The sequence below is a fragment of the Salvia hispanica genome, unplaced genomic scaffold (genome assembly GCF_023119035.1).
Source record: "Salvia hispanica cultivar TCC Black 2014 unplaced genomic scaffold, UniMelb_Shisp_WGS_1.0 HiC_scaffold_123, whole genome shotgun sequence".
NCBI classification, from domain to species: Eukaryota; Viridiplantae; Streptophyta; class Magnoliopsida; order Lamiales; family Lamiaceae; genus Salvia; species Salvia hispanica.
The window spans coordinates 3,070-15,401 of record NW_025951505.1 but is presented as its reverse complement, the minus strand read 5'-3'; the positions used below and the strand labels follow the sequence as shown (position 1 = coordinate 15,401).

General features: G+C 34.0%; 1 long non-coding RNA gene across 1 annotated transcript; it reads left to right on the top strand.

Annotated features, from left to right (window-relative positions):
• The first annotated feature begins 7,067 nt into the window (after positions 1-7,067).
• Positions 7,068-7,840, top strand: LOC125198133. The gene is made up of 2 exons (XR_007172351.1): positions 7,068-7,138; positions 7,601-7,840. It is a non-coding gene; the product is annotated as an uncharacterized LOC125198133 (long non-coding RNA).
• The last annotated feature ends 4,492 nt before the right edge of the window (positions 7,841-12,332 follow it).

Below are 12,332 nucleotides of genomic sequence, written 5' to 3'. Positions count from 1 at the left end.
GAGGAATTCCCTTTTTTTCACGGGGGGAATAGTATATTTTAACTTACTGTGTAACCGGGCAGCCGGTACCCGGGAGAAGACCACGTGCAACGTGCATGCAACAATTATTTGTCAAAACGGATTAAAGAAAATGGGCCGGGCCGGGCAGAAAGGTGGCCCATGTGACGTGATCGATCGATGGATGTCGTACTTCAATCTCAATACACTCCTAATGCATGGGAGTTACAAGTAGACAACATCACGTGATGCAAAGGGGCCTGCTTATTCTTTCCAATATAGGTAATAGTAAATTTTTATAAAATCTTGTTAAATCTGTCATTACACTCTGACGCCGGAAAATGGACTGTGACAATTTTTACAAAATCAATAGTTTGTGATTCACAAAATATTTTATAAAATCAAGTTGGTTCTAGTGGCAATATAACTTATAAATTAGAATCAAACTTATATTACCCAGAATTTAATCAGCAAGGGGAATAAAAATAAGATATATAAGTATAAAAAAACTCAAACAAATATTCTCTAATAAGTCAAAATAAAAATTTAATCAGCAAGGGGGAATAAAAATAAGATATATAAGTATAAAAAAACTCAAACAAATATTCTCTAATAAGTCAAAATAAAAAGAGTAATGATAAACAACCAAATTTTATACAACCAAAATAAGATAATATTAATATTTGATTTTATTAATTGAATAGTTTGCTGAAAAAATATATTCTGGCAATTTGACAAGCCGTGTCAGTTTTCACTTTTCAGAGTCCTAAATTGGATTAGTACAATTGATACAAAACCAATATTCATATTTTGATATATCCAGTAAAATTCAGGATAATAATATTATATAATAAAATATTGCTGTTTGTTTAAATTTGAACAAACAGTTAGCAAATTCAGGAGTACTACTTGTATTTGTTTGCGTGTAAGACTATTCATTAATTGGTCAATAATGAAACTCAGGACTCCTATTATATGTATTTTTCTAAATTGAGGATCAACCCGAGCCCAAGCCCATGAAATTTCAAGATTAGACTCGGTCCTATTAACACTATTTATTACATCCAAATTTTAACTTAATTTTGATTTTTTTATTCTAATGATTTCTATTCATTTAAATTTCAAAAAATAATTACAACACTTGGACATGCATATTTCTTTAATAGATATTATTAGTGTTTTATGTACTTCTAAAATCATGTAGTAACAATTATATTACGAACTAAAGCGAATAAAATAAATCAAAACCATCTAATTATAACTATTTCAACCTATATTGTTTAATAAAATATAAAAATACATAAAATATATTCATGCAGGATACACATAAAAAATATCTTGCATTTAATAAAATTTATAAAGCAAGATATACAAAAATATATCCTGCATTTTACAAATCTCAACATCGAGGGAAAGTCTCATACCGGTCGAAACTCTACAATCTAAGGCCGATATATGGTTGATTACAACGAGCTTAAAGATTAGTCTCGGATGCTATCTTTAGTTTATTAAAAATTTATTCTTTATTGAAGAGTCTTGAATCAATAATAGGCTTCTAAGTATTGATTTACTTTTCAAGTTGGTAGGAACTAGGAATTTGGTGTAATTCCTATAAATACTTGCTTAAAATTAGAGAGGAGTTTTAGGAAATCAAGTACTATTAAAAACGTAAGACTTTTGGGCCCCATCTGAGGGGCGTCTTCCAAAATTTTAAATTTGTAAATTAATTAATTAAAATTTGATTTTTTGTCCCGGGACCCCGGATTTTTAGATTATTGTAATAAGGATATTTGTCTCATAAACTACGTACGGGTTTAAACCTAAAGGCTTAAATGAGTAAACCAACCTTTTAGAAATATTCTTTTTTATGGTAGAACCCAATCTTTAGACCCCAATTATGGTAGGAACCCTAATATCTTAAAACACAATGTATGTCGAAATGGTATTTATCAAAATTATTATGCATCAATTCTCTTATCAATTAGATTAAATTTTTTTAATCGAAGTAGTTGTCTTTTTTTATAATTCATTGTTATTCATGTTAAACACTTTTTTAGGCACGTAGTTTATGAATTGAATATTCAATAAATTTAAAAAAGAAAAATATCGAAAAATAAAATAGAAAATTGAATAAAATAAAAAGAGAGAATGATTTTGAAAGAAATATGGAGTTTTAAAATGAAAAATAATTAATATGAAAAAACAAAAAAGTTTTTATTATGTGTTGAAGTACAAATAATACTAATTAATTGGAAAGTTCTTTAATTATGATTAAATATGCGCCTCATTCGGGGCCCGTTCACCTCGGTAGGTCTAAATCGTTTCATTTTCTTTATATATAATTGAAGTTTTTTTCTTAATTGATGCGATATCGAAAAAACGTGCGGTTATAAAACAAAAATAGATATAATTATTGCTTTGAAAATGTCTTTTTCTTAATTGAGTTTAAAAAATAATTAAGTTCTTCTTTCACAAATTTAACAATGTAACAAATTTGAAAGTTACATACAAATTAACCCAAAGAAGTCTCTCCTACCATTAGGCTGAAATTTCAGTGTGCTGTTGAGACGTGATGATAATATTTCTCATATTTTCTTCATAATTGAATATTGTTTAATTATTTTGAATCAAGTTTAAAAAATAATATAAAACATAGTTATAATTTTTATATCATTTGTTTATAATATAAATAACTAATTTATAATTTAATTGAATTGAATTTAAAATTTAAAAATAATATGTATATATACCGTTTATGTATATTCATCCCCATTCAAAACTAATATTCATCATCACCAAAAGTGATGTAGTTAAAAATAATCTGACCATGTGACATACATATATAAACAATCTTTAATCAAAATTTTTTTAACTGAAATACTGGCGACTAAATCATATCATGTGACAATTCCCCAGCATTGTTGGACCATGGTTTTAAAGCTGGGGTCTGTATAAACTCATTACCACTAATTTGATAGATGCATTTTCGATATCAAACTTATACTCGAACTTAATATTATTTGTCTACAATCGATTACTAGACATATCTAAATTATGCCTTTTGTCGGCAAAATGATTTTTTTAAAAAAAATATTTTTTTTAAACTAAGGAAAATTTTTTAACGATGTTTAAAGAAATTATTTTGGGAAAAGGAATCGAATAAAATGGGAAAAGAAAAAAAAAAAGAAAAGTAAATGAATAAAGAAAGGGTGGTTGGATATTTTTTTTTTTTTAAAAAAAGTAAATGCTCAAAATTAACGTTAACAAATCTGATTTAGTTGGGGCGAATAAATAAAATTTTATATTTTTTTTAAAAAATAGTATATCTTTCCCAAAAGTTAATCCTTAGTTATAAAATATTATTAGTAAAAAATGAAAACATTTTTTAAAAAAAATTACTATAACTATGCTTTATAAGACTAATTTCTGAAAAAAAAAAAATGGTAGTATTTTTTTTGGACGATTGTTATTTTAAAAAATATGTATACTATATACCATTTAATTCTCACATGATGAATAGGTGACTATTTTTCCCAAAATAAAGAAAAAGAAAATCTGTTCTTTTGTTTAAAAAAAAGATTTTTTCCCTATCAGTTTCGTCCAAAAAAAATTTGTAACGATAACAGTTTAACAAAATATTTTGGACGACCGAAAAGATCTTATATCTTACCGCGTATAACAAAAATTTTAAAAATAACTAGATGTGATGGTAGTTATTCGTTTAAATTTAGTTAAAAATCTATTAGGATCTTATATACTATATACTCCCCCTCTAATAAATATGAAATATTAAATTTTATGTAATGTTGTTTTTGAGTTAATGAAAGAGAGTAAAATAAAGAGTTAAAAGTAGATATAATTTGTTTTCATTTTAAAAATCTTTCATTTTTAATGAAAAAAAAAAAAAAAAAAAAGTTTTTTGTAATGGGCTGAAAGTAGTTTTGTCGTAAAATTCGGGGAAGATAATTTGTATTCTTTAATTTTAAATTTTAACGTTCTTTTTATTTAAAAATTTATGTTTTTTAAAAATTCAATTTTAGGGGGGGCTTAAAATATCGAACAAAATTAATCATATATTGAAATGTCACAAAATTAAGTATTGGCGTTTTAATATGCTTTTTAAATTTTAATAACCGCTTAATAAATTAGCGAGTTAACAACAAAAAAATTAGTATTGATCAACCCTTATTTACTATGTTACTTATTACTATTCCATAGTAATTGGCATTTTTTTTTGGGGGGATTAAGAAAAATTATGTTAGGTGAGTTAAATAAAGGAAGAATAAAGTGGAAAATAAAAAAGGGAGAAAATGAAGAAAGAAAAAAATAAGAGAGGGGTAAAGTAGATGTGGAAAAATGTGTTGATTTTACTAAAAAAGGGAAAAGCTTATTATGGAAGTTTTTAAACCCAAAAAGTATTCTTGGAGCGGAGGGGAAAAATATTTTTTACTTTTGGAATGTCTAAAATGGCAAAAAGCTCCTTTGTGGAACGGAGGGAGTAAAATATTGTTGTTTTTGTATAAGTTTGAACAAGCCGTTACAACTCAAAGTAGTAATACTAGTATAATTTTATTTGTTTCAGTGTGAAGACTATCCATTACCATGCCACAATGATTGAGTTGTACTAGGCAAGTAAACATGCATAATGCAACAGTTTCCCAGGCCATTATTAAGCATGCATAATGCAACAGTTCCCAGCCCATTTAATAATGGCCCAGGCCCAAATTTGAAAATAACTTTTTTTCCCCAACTCATTCTACTAGGCCCAAATTTTAAAATAACTATTTTGCCCCAACTCATTTAAGTAGAATAGGAATCTTAGTGTAATTTCGGAGAGTAGAAGGAGTATCTATGAGAGATCAAGTATTGTAAACGTTGGAAGAGCTGTCGGCCTCGATCTTGTGTTTCAGTTTTTCTATTTCAGTCTTTCATTTCATTTGCATATTTACTTTAGTTGATTATCTATTAGAAATGATTTTGCCCAAAAAAACCATAAGGGGAGGGCTAATTATTATTTAGAATTTTCCAAAACATGTGGGGAAAAATATTAAGAATTTTAATACACCCCTCCGTGTAGGGGGGAAAACACTCGGACTTTCACGTGGGTATGCAAAAAAAAGAGATAAAGAGATAAACCATTCGAAACCCCGTCTTTATTAAAAATGGCCATAAAAGCGCTAAGGGGAGAGTTATCAAAAACTTTTATAGGTGGAAAAATCATTCTTTAAATCGCGTGGGGAAAAGATATTAAGAATTTTAACGGCATCCCTAAATAACAAAAATTTAAACCAATTTGAGAACGCGAGTAACAAAAATTGGAGAGAAATTATTTTAACAACTTAAGTCAGGCAATGAAAAATTGTCATGATGAATATGGAAAATGCAGCCAATGAACAAAATAAAAAATAAAAACAATGTTGAATCAATCCCAATCAAGTATTCTTGATATAGTTAAACAAAAAGACAACACAAGATTCTCATTTCCTTCAAAGTAGTAATATGAAGCAGACGAAGATCATGATAATTAATCTCCATTTTTGAATCTTGAAACTTTCAATTGGGCCATAAAACTTCTAAATCATTTTAACAGGCTCGATTGAATTTGGACTAAAAGCAATTGGGCCATATGTCGTGTTTAGGCCATCAATCATATCTCAACTTTTCCTATCTCATCATCCATAACTTCATTGTCCACAATTAACATCCTTTCAAATAAAAACGTGAACAAAACATAAAAAATACCCTCTATGCCTAAAAACAAGATACTTGGAACACACCGAAATGGACCGGTCACTCTTCAAGTCTCACGTTTATCAAGGTGATCAATTTAAAAAGTGTGGATGGAATAATCTTAAGAAGCCACATAAATTCTGTGGTGCTAAGTTAATCTGTAGCACCCGCTTCTTTTATTATCTTTTCATATATGTTAACGTCCGAGTAGAAATGCTATCGTTTCTTGTTCCATTGAAAATAAATGGGCTGTTTGATGGCTTTAATAGTGTTAATTGCAGTAAAAGTTAAAGAAATAATCCAGCGAACTAAACCAACTATTATGCGTTCGGAATAAAAAGGAATGCTATTCAAGTGTTCCCGAAAAGAAAAGGTCCACATAATGCCCAAAATTTGTTTCTTTGGAAGTTCATGATGGTCTTACAAAAAGGATGAGATAGGATATGTGTTACAATACTCTTGAATGAACCAAAAGCTCAAGAAATCAAAGTCTAGGGTAGCTTGCACTTGGACTTCTTTTCCCGAGAGCCACGCCATACCACCACCGCGCCATATCCGAGCGAGCCGTCGAGCCGGGATGCTTATGGCCCGTCTAAGCAGCAAGGAAGCGGCCCGAAACCTTTTAACTTTCACCTACAAAATAAGTAAAAAAACAAGTTTAGTGGCTAGGATAAAAAGAAAATAAGGGGGCTATTAATTGAAGAAAAGAACAACATTTCCTTTAGTTATAGAGGACCAAGTTTGCCATAGAAGGCAAGTATTACTGCAGCAACTATTGCACAACGGCCATTTATTTCTGTAAAGTACATCTTTCATGTACTTGAAAGAATGGTAGCAAGGGAGGCGAAAGGAATTGATTCAATCTGTAAAATCCCAACAAACCTCAATTTATAACTAGTACTAGTTACTCATAAAGATACTTAAGTTTGCAACTGAAGGAGAGACAAGGAGATCACTAAAAGTGATATTTTTGCTGCATGACAACAAACGGTAAAGCAGCCATTTAAGGCTCAAGAGTACACCACAATTTGCCTATGGAAATCCCCTCACACCACACACCAACTCCTTTCACCACGCTTCAAATTTTCGAGCCAAGATGAAATTGAAGAAGAGTGGCACATAACCGAAAATTTAAATAAATGGCATGTGAGGTAGCACCCTCTAGTTAAGTGAACAATTCCTCTAATTTAATTAAATCTACCGATTTAATTAATATTCAAAAATTCTAGGACTCTTCTAGAAAATTTTAAAGGAAGAATAAAATGATCATCGCACTTAGGATGCATTCATGTCTAAGCTTAATGGATATTTCAAAAGTCTAATTAAGTATCTTTTATTTCCTAAAGGGACGTCTTCGAACGTCATCTAAGACCAAGTTAAGGAATTTCCGGAAGGAGCTTTAGCTTTTGAGGTGGGCATCCTTTCGAAATGTGATTTTAGTATGAAAATGTGAAATCCTTGTTTAAATATGTTGTCATGCCATGTTTTGTTTTATGATTACCTATCTGCTTGGCTATGCCAATTCATGTTAAATCGAATTCGGGTCCCAGTAGGGCCGCAAACCCTACTCGGACTAGTGTACACATAAGGGGACCGTGAGCTAACAAAAGGGGTTGGCCGGTCCAGTGACCGTCGTGGAATGTGGCCACATTCCCGGTTCACACAAGGTTCAGATATGGTATATCTATGGTACGTGATTGCGCAATCAAAATTCTTATGAAAGGAAAAGTATTTAGAGACTCGGGCCTTTTAAATAAAAACCCCGTGAATCTCTCAACTGTGGCTTGACAATTAAAATTAAAACTGTTTTTGGCAATGTGCTCACTGAGTATATCAAATACTCAGCCCTGCATGTTTCTTTTTAAATGTGCAGGTTGAACGTGGACGGGCAGGCGATGGTGTTGGGCATGAATCCTCGCATAAGTCAATAGGTAGCCCAGGGTAGTATGTCTCCATACATACTGCCTTGTCTTGGACGTTTCCGCTGTAATAGGATTCTATGTTAGAAGGATTGTGAACCTAGACCGCACTCTGACTTTATGTTGTCCCATTTCACTTTCACCTGCGAGACTTTTGTCCTAGGCTTCTTCTTTTAAATCATGATTATTTTTCATCCCTTGACTCTAAGGTGCTATTGAATCACGTTTAGATGCAGTCACTATCATTAGGAAGTTTGTGGTCGTGACAGAGTGGTATCAGAGCACCGTTCTTTCGCTCTGGACCCAAGAACCTTCTTTCAAGCCTTAGTTTAGAATGATAGCACTAGGCTAGAATATGACTTAAATGGAAAGTTAAAGGACCCAACACCTCGACTCGTCACGTTCAACCGCAACATTGAGGTAAGAAAGAAGTTCTTACCAGAAAATTTTCAGTTATGAAGATATTTTAAACATGTTCAAGGATTTAAAGGAAAAGCATGTATATTCCATTTTTCCTACGAACCATGGAATTTCAAGTTTTAAATGTTAAGCATAAAGATGTCTTTGAGACAAATGTTGAAGTATTACTAGTTACGCATGCTTGATTACGTGAAGTATGATGATAGATTGAGGAAGTTTTTAGGAAGTTACGAAATGACTAATGCATGCGAACATAGGATGCCTAAGAAGTACATTAGGCTGAACGCTCTTGAACAGTAATACGAGTTGATGATTCCCAACCACTTTTCTAAGTGATAAAACGAATGAGTTTATGCAAGTTAGGGCAAACCCCTAATGTTGTAAAAAAAAAGGGAGAAGAAGAAAAGGGGCAAGGAAATATGGATAAATGAGTCCGAAAACGGACCTCACACCTTTGTCCTTCATCTTATGTCTTGACGGAACCACGATTCATGATGTTGTATTTGGATCAATTCCAAATGTACAAAAAAATGAACCTTATAATTTATAAATAACCCATCTATTCTTAGATGGTAACGATCACACGAGATACGAGAAGCTACCTACGGCACATGGGTGTCTGTGAACGTTTTAAATGATCTGAACAACATGAAGTTCCCTTTGTCTTCATGATCTCAATCATAACCAAAATGAGCGTACCCTCGATCCAGTAAAGGAGGTGTATCCTTACACGAAAGATATCGTACCTACGATCTAATTATGTGATCCAGTCTTGAGTAGCAAGTCAAAGAGGCTATGCGATCTCGAAACAATACTTATAGTACGCTATGAAGCACGATGGAGAGTACAATGTTTTACGAGAATGACCGTTTTGACTTATCGAGAACATATTGAAAATAACAAACAAGAAAGTGTCACATAACTGGAACAGATGATTATGGTCAACAGTACTTACTTGGATCCCCATCGATTTCTTTCTATGAACCTCTTTAATGAAAATGCCCTCGTCTACTTTAGACTCTAGATTGACTTGCATTTATGCAAGTAATGCCTCACTTTTTCCTTTCCTATGAAAGTTGTGGCTCTCTTTCAGTTTATTGGCAATAGTAGTTGAGCTCGTTATTCAAAAAAAAAATGTAAAGTGTTGACTTCTTAAGTTCCGGTCATAAACCTTCGATTCTAAAGTTGCTTACGACTATGCCCTTCGAAATAATCTCATTTTGAACATCCTTAACAAGGGTGTCTTGCCGTCTATTTGAGACTTTTGATTGACTCGCATTTTGGCAATCCCTTTTCCTCACTTTGATTCACTGCGCAGCTTCTCTCTGTTTTCTCTCCTAGGGTTTTTTCTTGGGTGTGTTCTCTGTGCTCCAGCTTGAGAACGTTTCCTCTCTCCTTCTGTGTGTGTAAACACTGGTGTGTGAAGAGTGAGGATTGGTGAAGAAACCTCTGGTTTCTGGTCTGTGCTTCTTGACTGGATTGTGAGGCTTCAGTGGTGGTAGAGGGTTCTTGTGTGAAGGATTCTGGAGTGTGGTGTGCGTGTTGTTCTTCAGCATGGTCACTGGATCTAGGGTTTCCGAGATACAGTACTTGGTAGATTGCGGTCTACTTGTTCACATCTTCATCCTTGTGGCAGATCAATCTGTGATTTGGGATATTGTGGGCTCGGTATTAAAAGGACCTGTGCGGTTGTACCTAGTGCAACCTGAGCCAAATCTTTCTCTGATTCTTTGTCTCTGTTGTTCATACTTTTGATCTGCTTGTTAAGTCGTGGATTCCCTTGAAGTTACTAATCGGTTTGTTAAGTGTTTCAGGAGGATCTATTCAAGTAATAGACTAGATCTTGAGGTCGTTGTAACTGATCTGTATAAGTGAGGGTTGATCTCCTCATATCTTGTGTAGACTCAGGTTATTCAACCTTAGCCTTCGGCTGGTCGATCCCTAACAGTGGTATCAGAGCCACGTTAGGATCAGCCGAGGCTTGTGGTTACATTCTCTTCAAGGCTCCGGCTCCTTTCGTGGTTCTTGTGGGCCAAGAGATCTGCTTCTAGGTCTCTTGCTCTGGTATTGTTTTTCTGTACCCTCTCCCCTCCTCTCCGCTTTCTGTGTTGGGCCCTGTGCTCTATTCCGTGTTGTTTTCTGTTTCTTTCTTGCCTCTCTGGTCTGGGTGTTTGTGTGTTTGGCTGTGTTCTTGGTGAGAATAACTGGTAGTGCTTGTGTCACTGTCCAGATAGTGATCTATTAAAACCTTAGTTACCACTGGACTGAGACCCCACAGTGTGACCCCCTGCGCCCTTGATATATCAAGCGATTGTGAACTGGGAAATCCATTGTTTGGGTGTTCAGTGGTGTTGGATCTTCTTTCTGGGCTCGGCTATAGTGACCCTGCATTTTGTTTACTTGGTTATTTTCGCTACAGTTTTTGTTTCCATTCTTTTTTTTGCTTTGCCTGTTGTCTTCTTTGCTTTGGTGTGTTGGCGCTTTGCAAATCTTGTTCTTGGTGGTTGGTCTTTTCTGTGTGTCTTTACTTGAAAAAAAAATGGCCAACCTCCCCTTTGGACTCATTTCTTTCAATGGAAAGAATGATTTCAGTATATGGAAACAGAAACTGAAATGTGTTTTATTTCAGCAAAAAGTTTACAAGGCCATTGATGGTAAGTACTCTGACTCTGATGATGATGTCAAGAAAGCTGAGATAAATGAACTTGCCTGCTCTACTATCTTCTTGAGTTTGAGTGACTCTGTCATTAGGAAAGTAGGTGTTATTGATAATGCTAAGGATCTGTGGGACAAACTTGATGTGTTGTATACTGAGACTTCTATGTCTAACCGCATGTACTTACTTGAAAAACTTTTCAAATTCAAATTGAATTTATCCAAGGACATTGATGACAATATTGACTGTTTTTCAAAGCTAGTACATGATATCAAGAGATGTGGAGACAAAACAATTGATGAGTATACTAGTATAGCTCTCATGAATTCAATTCCTGAATCCTACAGTGATGTCAAGGCTGCCATCAAGTATGGGAGGGACACAGCCTCTCTGGATATGATTATTAGTACCTTGAAATCCAAGGAATTGGAATTGAAAGAAAAGTCAGACTCCAAAGCTGCTCTTGATAAGGCCTTGCAGGTTAGGGGTAGATCAATGAAGATCTAATAGTACACACTAGTAGATGGGGGTAGTCACTGTGTGCACAGAAAGAAAATAACATGTTTCCTAGGTCCAGCAAATCCGCTAGATCACACGGTCTAGGAACTTGTTGGTCGTAGGAAAATCCTGGTCGTCGGACACACAGAGCACTCCTTCAAAAAAACCCTCAACCACTTTACTAAAACCTAGCACAGGGAAGTAGGGATCGATCCCACAGAGATGGATGCGTAATAATCATGCTCAAGGATTTGGAATTGTTTTTGGGTTGGCTGCTGCCACGCATTTTTTTGGGTTGAGAAAAATTAAACTTAACTTGGGATTTTAAACTGCTACGCTAACAGCTAGATCAAGGCGGAACAACAAAAGCATGCACGGAAACTAAACCGAACAATCACTAGATCTAAGAAACTACTCTAATTACCTAGATCTGGGAAACAAACTGACGGTGGGGACCATAACTGAAAAAGTAGAGTATGCACGAAAAGCTGGAAAAATAACTAACTAAGGTACTAACTAACAACGACATCATCTTCTCCAACCAAATTGCGTAAAAAAAACTCAGAAGAAAGCAGCATGAGCGGAATCGGAACAGAGCAGGCTGGATTTAAACAATTTTAATGAGTAACAATTAAGAACTAAACAGATCTACGGATGCTAGACGAAGTAAAACAGAAAGCAAGCACAAAACCCAAATTCCATGCATAACTCGACTTCCCCTGTTCAGATCCAACCTCGAGTGCTAAATCCACTCCGGATCCAAGCGTCCGACACAAACTCCAGCCAAAAGAAACATTTCATAACTTCAAATTTAACCAACAACCTCCGATCAACAATAACACCGCAGATCTACAGCCAAATTCCCATATCGAGCACCAAAGTAACAAAAACAGAGATCAACATACAACTTGCTGAAATAAAAACTCTCAACAGCAAGATCAACGTAAATCAACTTGAAATAACACAAATAATACGAAAACTAAAAGAAGTGCATAGATAATCAGTAGCATCAACAACCAAATCGACTTCCAAAAGTGAAGTTCGAACGAAAGAGTAAACAAACTGAAAATAAAGAGATTGTATCTCCGCCCTCACGCGGACGGTGTTACGAC